The sequence below is a fragment of the Gorilla gorilla genome, chromosome 11 (genome assembly GCF_029281585.2).
Source record: "Gorilla gorilla gorilla isolate KB3781 chromosome 11, NHGRI_mGorGor1-v2.1_pri, whole genome shotgun sequence".
NCBI classification, from domain to species: Eukaryota; Metazoa; Chordata; class Mammalia; order Primates; family Hominidae; genus Gorilla; species Gorilla gorilla.
The window spans coordinates 144676559-144684167 of record NC_073235.2 but is presented as its reverse complement, the minus strand read 5'-3'; the positions used below and the strand labels follow the sequence as shown (position 1 = coordinate 144684167).

The 7609-nt window shown below is 52.0% G+C and overlaps 1 long non-coding RNA gene across 2 annotated transcripts in view; it reads right to left on the bottom strand.

The window, feature by feature from the left end:
- Positions 1-212: 212 nt before the first annotated feature.
- Positions 213-7609, bottom strand: part of LOC129532018 (uncharacterized) — a 61381-nt gene continuing 53984 nt past the window's right edge. The window contains exons 14-15 of one of the 2 annotated variants that reach the window (XR_010129740.1): positions 1121-1178; positions 213-1027 (exon numbers count right to left, since the gene is read on the bottom strand). This is a non-coding gene — a long non-coding RNA (uncharacterized lncRNA). Of the gene's footprint in view, positions 1028-1120; positions 1179-6191; positions 6868-7609 lie in introns of those variants that run through there. The other variant, XR_010129739.1, reaches the window with a different exon arrangement.

Sequence of the window (7609 nt, the reverse complement as noted above, 5' to 3'; positions counted from 1 at the left end):
AACAACCCTAACCCTGGGCCCTGACCCTAAAACAACCCTAACCCTGGGCCCTGGCCCAAATTGTAATGAGGTCTGTTGGGCAAAATTCCATATAAGCATAGTATAAATTAATGAAGCAAATCGTGATAAATTAGTACGATTGACTTTCTGGAGTTTCTGACAATAAAACTAAGGAAAATGCAGAACACAAAGACAGAGAGTAAAAAGAGAAATTAGGAAAGCATTCTACATGTTTAATAGGAAGACACTGGCCGTGTTTGTGCAGCGGCAGTATGTCGTGACATGACATACTTTGGAGAGAAGTTAACAGATGAGGAAGTTGATAAAAATCATCAGAGAAGCAAAATACTGGTAGCGACACTCAAGGAAACCAAGAAATTTCCATAACTTATGTCAGCAAAGTGGGAATATTGTACAGTGTGTGTTGAAGTTCCTATACAACATTGTTTATCTGCCGTTTGTTTGTTTGTAAGGAATGTATATACTAAAAGTTCTTTTTGCTGTCAAAAGAATATGTGTGAATAAGTCATTTTAACTTATTCTTCTGTTTTTCTTTTATCTTCCTGCCATCATCCCACAGCCTTACTTTAGAAATTTTTTCTTTAGAAAATTGAACAAGTGCCCCTTGTGGTGGCACATACCTGGAGGATGGGAGGCAGGGGTGGAAGGGTCACTTGAGGCCATTAGTTTGACACCAGCCTGGCCAACAAAGTGAGACCCCATGTCTGCAAAACAATTTAAAAGTTAGCCAACTATCGTCATGTATACCTACAGTCCCAGCTACCTCAACTTACGGAGAAAGTTCAGGGCCTGGAGAGAAGGCTGGGAGGCAGGAGCTGGGTCTAAAGAGGCCATTGTAACGATGGAGCTGTGCCTGTGGAGGCTGTTGTGAGGCAGTAGGCTCATCTGCGGAGACTGCCGTGAGGTAGGGTATGGGCCTAAATAGGCCATTGTGAGTCATGAGCTTGGTCTGTAGAGGCTGACTGGAGAGAGTTCTGGGCCTGGCGAGGCTGCCGGGAGGTAGGAGCTGGGCCAAAAGATTTAAGCACATTTACGTTTATTAGGCACTTCATTTCCATTATTACACTGGAATATATAATAAAATAATTATAGAACTCACCATAATGTAGAATCAGTGGGCGTGTTAAGCTTGTTTTCCTGAAACTGGATGGTCCCACCTGAGCGTGATGGGAGAAAGTGACAGATCAATAGGTATTAGATTCTCATAAGCACAGCGCAACCTAGATCCCTCACATGCACGGTTCACAACAGGGTGCGTTCTCCTATGAGAATCTAATGCTGCTGCTCATCTGAGAAGGTGGAGCTCAGGCGGGAATGTGAGCAAAGGGGAGTGGCTGTAAATACAGACGAAGCTTCCCTCACTCCCTCACTCGACACCACTCACCTGCTGTGTGGCTCCTTACGGCTCCATGGCTCAGGGGTTGGGGACCCCTGCTCAAGTGCATCCAAAGTGACCCTTCCCACACCAGTCCTCATAGTAGTCAAGGGCAACAACCATTTAGCTCCCAAGGCATGTGCCTCAGCTGGCATTGTGTCACAATCAACAGTAAGTGGTAGCTTGAGTCACTGTGAGGTCACTTCCTGGAAATCACCCTAACCCTGGGCCCTGACCCTAAAACCCTAAACCTGGGCCATGACCCTAAAACCCTAACCCTGGGCCCTGACCCTAAAAACCTAACCCTGGGCCCTGGTCCTGACCCTAAAACCCTAACCCTGGGCCCTGGCCATGACCCTAAAACAATAACCCTCGGCCCTGGCCCTGACCCTAAAACCTTAATGCTAGGCCCAGGCCCTGAACCTAAAACCCTAACCCTGGGCCCTGGCCCTGAGCCTAAAACCCTAACCCTGGGCCCTGGCCCTGACCCTCAAACCCTAACCCTGGGCCCTGGCCCTCAGCCTAAAACCCTAACCCTGGGCCCTGGCCCTGAGCCTACAACGGTAACCCTGCGCCCTGGCCCTGACCCTAAAACCCTAACCCTGGGCCCTGGCCCTGAGCCTAAAACCCTAAACCTGGGCACTGGCCCTGAGCCTAAAACCCTAACCCTGGGCCCTGGCCATGAGCCTAAAACCCTAACCGTGGGCCCTGGCCCTGACTCTAAAACCCTAACCCTGGGCCCTGGCCCTGAGTCTAAAACCCTAACCCTGGGCCCTGGCCCTGACCCTAAAACCCTAACCCTGGACCCTCACCGTGAGCCTAAAACCCTAACCCTGGGCCCTGGCCCTGACCCTAAAACCCTATCCCTGGGCCCCAGCCCTGAGCCTAAAACCCTAACCCTAGGCCCTGGCCCTTACCCTCAAACCCTAACCCTGGGCCCTGACCCTAAAACAACCCTAACCCTGGGCCCTGACACTAAAACAACCCTAACCCTGGACCCTGACCCTAAAACAACCCTAACCCTGGGCCCTGACCCTAAAACAACCCTAAGCCTGGGCCTGGACCCTAAAACAAGCCTAACCCTTGGCCCTGACCCTAAAACAAGCCTAACCCTGGGCCCTGACCCTAAAACAAGCCTAACCCTGGGCCCTGACCCTAAAACAACCCTAACCCTGGGCCCTGACCCTAAAACAACCCTAAACCTGGGCCCTGACCCCAAAACAACCATAACCCTGGGCCCTGACCCTAAAACAATCCTAGCCCTGGGCCCTCACCCAAAAACAACCCTAACAATGGGACCTGACCCTAAAACAACCCTAAACCTCGGCCTTAACCCTAAAACAACCCTAACCCTGGGCCCTGACACTAAAACAAACCTAATCCTGGGCCCTGACCCTAAACCAACCCTAACCCTGGGACCTGACCCTAAAACAACCCTACCCCTGGGCCCTGACCCTAAACCAACCCCAACCCTGGGCCCTGACCCTAAAACAACCCTAACCCTGGGCCCTGAGCCTAAAACCCAAACCCTGGGCCATGGCCCTGAGCCTAAAACCCTAACCCTGGGCCCTGGCCCAGAGCCTAAAACCCTAATCCTGGGCCCGGGCCCTGAGCCTAAAACCCTAACCCTGGGCCTTGACCCTTACACTAAAACCCTCAACCTGGGCCCTGGCCCTGATCATAAAACCCTAACCGTGGGCCCTGACCCTAAAACAACCCTAACCCTGGGCCCTGACCGTAAAACAACCCTAACCCTGGGCCCTGACCCTCAAACAACCCTAACCCTGGGCCCTGACCCTCAAACAACAATAACCATGGGTCCTGACCCTCAAACAACCCTAACCCTGGGCCCTGGCCCTGACCCTAAAACAACCCTAACCCTGGGCCCTGGCCGTGACCCTGAAACAACCCTAACCCTGGGCCCTGGCCCTGACCCTAAAACCCTAACCCTGGGCCCTGGACCTGAGCCTAAAAAACTAACCCAGGGCTCTGACCCTAAAGCAACCATAATTTTGGGCCCTGGCCCTCACCCTAAAACAAGCCTAACCCTGGGCCCTGGCCCTGACCCTAAAACAACCCTAACCCTGGGCCCTGACCCTAAAACAACCCTAACCCTGGGCCTTGACCCTAAAACAACACTAAACCTGGGCCCTGACCCTAAAACAACCCTAACCCTGGGCTCTGACCCTAAGACAACCCAAACCCTGGGCCCTGACCCTAAAACAACCCTAACCCTGGGCCCTGACCCTAAAACAACCCTAACACTGGGCCCTGACCCTAAAACACCCCTAACCCTGGGCCCTGGCCCTGACCCTAAAACAACCCTAACCCTGGGCCCTAACCCTAAAACAACCCTAACCCTGGGCCCTGAGCCTAAAACCCTAACCCTGGGCCCTGGCCCTGAGCCTAAAACCCTAACCCTGGGCACTGGCCCTGAGCCTAAAACCCTAACCCTGGGCCCTGGCCCTGAGCCTGAAACCCTAACCCTGGGCCCTGGCCCTGAGCCTAAAACCCTAACCGTGGGCCCTGGCCCTGAGCCTAAAACCCTAACCCTGGGCCCTGGCCCTGACCCTAAAACAACCATAAACGTGGGCCCTGGCCCTGACCCTAACACAACCCTAACCCGGTGCCCTGGCCCTGACCCTAAAACAACCCTAACCCTGGGCCCTGGCCCTGACCCTAAAACAAGCATAACCCTGGGCCCAGGCCCTGACCCTAAAACAACCCTAACCCTGGGCCCTGCCCCTAAAACAACCCTAACCCCGGGCCCTGGCCCTAAAACAACCCTAACCCTGGGCCCTGGCCCCCGACCCTAAAACAACCCTAACCCTGGGCCCTGGCCCTGACCCTAAAACAACCCTAACCCTGGGCCATGGCCCTGACCCTAAAAACACCCTAACCCTGGGCCCTGGCCCTGAGCCTAAAACCCTAACCCTGGGCCCTGGCCCTGACCCTCAAACCCTAACCCTGGGCCCTGGCCCTCAGCCTAAAACCCTAACCCTGGGCCCTGGCCCTGAGCCTACAACGGTAACCCTGCGCCCTGGCCCTGACCCTAAAACCCTAACCCTGGGCCCTGGCCCTGAGCCTAAAACCCTAACCCTGGGCCCTGGCCCTGAGCCTAAAACCCTAACCCTGGGCCCTGGCCATGAGCCTAAAACCCTAACCGTGGGCCCTGGCCCTGACTCTAAAACCCTAACCCTGGGCCCTGGCCCTGAGCCTAAAACCCTAACCCTGGGCCCTGGCCCTGACCCTAAAACCCTAACCCTGGGCCCTGACCCTGAGCCTAAAACCCTAACCCTGGGCCCTGGCCCTGAGCCTAAAACCCTATCCCTGGGCCCTAGCCCTGAGCCTAAAACCCTAACCCTGGGCCCTGGACCTTACCCTAAAACCCTAACCATGGGCCCTGACCCTAAAACAACCCTAACCCTGGGCCCTGACCTTAAAACAACCCTAACCCTGGGCCCTGACCCTAAAACAACCCTAACCCTGGACCCTGACCCTAAAACAACCCTAATCCTGGGCCCTGACCCTGAAACAAACCTAAGCCTGGGCCCTGACCCTAAAACAACCCTAACCCTGGGCCCTGACCCTAAAACAAGCCTAACCCTGGGCCCTGACCCTAAAACAACCCTAACCCTGGGCCCTGACCCTAAAACAACCCTAACCCTGGGCCCTGACCCTAAAACAACCCTAACCCTGGGCCCTGACCCTAAAACAACCATAACCCTGGGCCCTGACCCTAAAACAATCCTAGCCCTGGGCCCTCACCCTAAAACAACCCTAACCCTGGGCCCTGACCCTAAATCAACCCTAACCCTGGTCCCTGACCCTAAAACAACCCTAACGCTGGGCCCTGACCCTAAAACAACCCTAACCCTGGACCCTGACCCTAAAACAACACTCACCCTGGGCCCTGGCCCTGACCCTAACACAACCCTATCCCTGGGCCCTGGCCCTGACCCTAAAACCCTAGCCCTGGGCCCTGGCCCTGACCCTAAAACCCTAACCCTGGGCCCTGGCCCTAAAACAACCCTAACCCAGGACCCTGACCCTAAAACAAGCCTAACCCTGGGCCCTGACCCTAAAACAACCCTAACCCTGGGCCCTGACACTAAAACGACCCTAACCCTGGGCCCTGACACTAAAACAACCCTTACCCTGGGCCCTGACCCTAAAACAACCCTAACCCTGGGCCCTGACCCTAAAACAACCCTAACCCTTTGCCCTGACCCTAAATCAACCCTATCCCTGGTCCCTGACCCTAAAACAACCCTAACCCTGGGCCCAGACCCGAAAACAACCCTAACCCTGGGCCCTGACCCTAAAACAAGCCTAACCCTGGGCCCTGGCCCTGACCCTAAAACCACCCTAACCCTGGGCCCTTGTCCTGACCCTCAAACAACCCTAACCCTGGGCCCTGGCCCTGACCCTAAAACAACCCTAACCCTGGGCCCTGGCCCTGACCCTAAAACAACCCTAACCCTGGGCCCTGGCCCTGACCCTAAAACAACCCTAACCCTGGGCCCTGGCCCTGACCCTAAAACAACCCTAACCCTGGGCCCTGGCCCTGACCCTAAAACAACCCTAACCCTGGGCCCTGGCCCTGACCCTAAAACAACCCTAACCCTGGGCCCTGGCCCAAATTGTAATGAGGTCTGTTGGGCAAAATTCCATATAAGCATAGTATAAATTAATAAAGCAAATCGTGATAAATTAGTACGATTGACTTTCTGGAGTTTCTGACAATAAAAGTAAGGAAAATGCAGAACACAAAGACAGAGAGTAAAAAGAGAAATTAGGAAAGCATTCTACATGTTTAATAGGAAGACACTGGCCGTGTTCGTGCAGCGGCAGTATGTCGTGACATGACATATTTTGGAGAGAAGTTAACAGATGAGGAAGTTGATAAAAATCATCAGAGAAGCAAAATACTGGTAGCGACACTCAAGTAAACCACGAAATTTCCATAACTTATGTCAGCAAAGTGGGAATATTGTACAGTGTGTGTTGAAGTTCCTATACAACATTGTTTATCTGCTGTTTGTTTGTTTGTAAGGAATGTATATACTAACAGTTCTTTTTGCTGTCAAAAGAATATGTGTGAATAAGTCATTTTAACTTATTCTGTTTTTCTTTTATCTTCCTGCCATCATCCCACAGCCTTACTTTAGAAATTTCTTCTTTAGAAAATTGAACAAGTGCTCCTTGTGGTGGCACATACCCCTAGCATGGGAGGCAGGGGTGGGAGGGTCACTTGAGGCCATTAGTTTGACACCAGCCTGGCCAACAAAGTGAGACCCCATGTCTACAAAACAATTTAAAAATTAGCCAAGTATCGTCATGTATACCTACAGTCCTAGCTACTCAGGAGGCTCAGGTAGGAGTACCCTTAGCCCAGGAGTTCAAGGCTGCAGTGAGCTCTGATAGCACTACTGTACTCAAGCCTGGGTGACAGGGTGAGACCCCATCTCCTACAATAAAAAACAAAGAAAAAAAAATAGTTCAAGTAGCAAGTTGTATGTGGCTTAGTCTGAATATTTGTAAACTAGAAATTCTCAATCTTTTGGGGTCTAACATCCCTTTACCTTTTTTAACTTTATTGAAGATCTCTAGGACTATTTCTTTCTGTTGATAATTATATGAAAACTAGAAAATAAGACCCAAATTTTTAAATATTATTCATCACATATTAAAGCCATTACATGTTGATATAAGATTTTAAAAATATTTAATATTCATTACATATTAATAATAAAACCATTACATGTTGATATAATACTTTTTTTTCTTTGAGACAAAGTCTTGTTCTCTTGCCCAGGCTGGAGTGAAGTGGCTCAATCTCAGCTCATTACAACCTCCTCCCCACAGGTTCAAGTGATTCTCCTACCTCAGCCTCCCAAGTAGCTGGGATTACAGGCGTCCACTACCATGTGCAGCTAATTACTGTGTTTTCTTAGTAGAGAAGGAGTTTCACCATGTTGGCAAGGCTGGTCTTGAACTCTTGACCTCAGGCGATCCACCTGCCCGGGTCTCCCTAAGTGCTGGGATTACAGGTGTCAGCCACCGCGCCCACCCCGATTAATGTATGTTTTAAAACACTGATTAGTCAGGCAACAACACCGGGCAGGGGTCTCCTCATTCCCAGCGACGCAAACCCCACTGCACGGCTGAGGGGTTGCAAGGGCTGCAGAGCCAAAAGGCTCTGACTTGAGA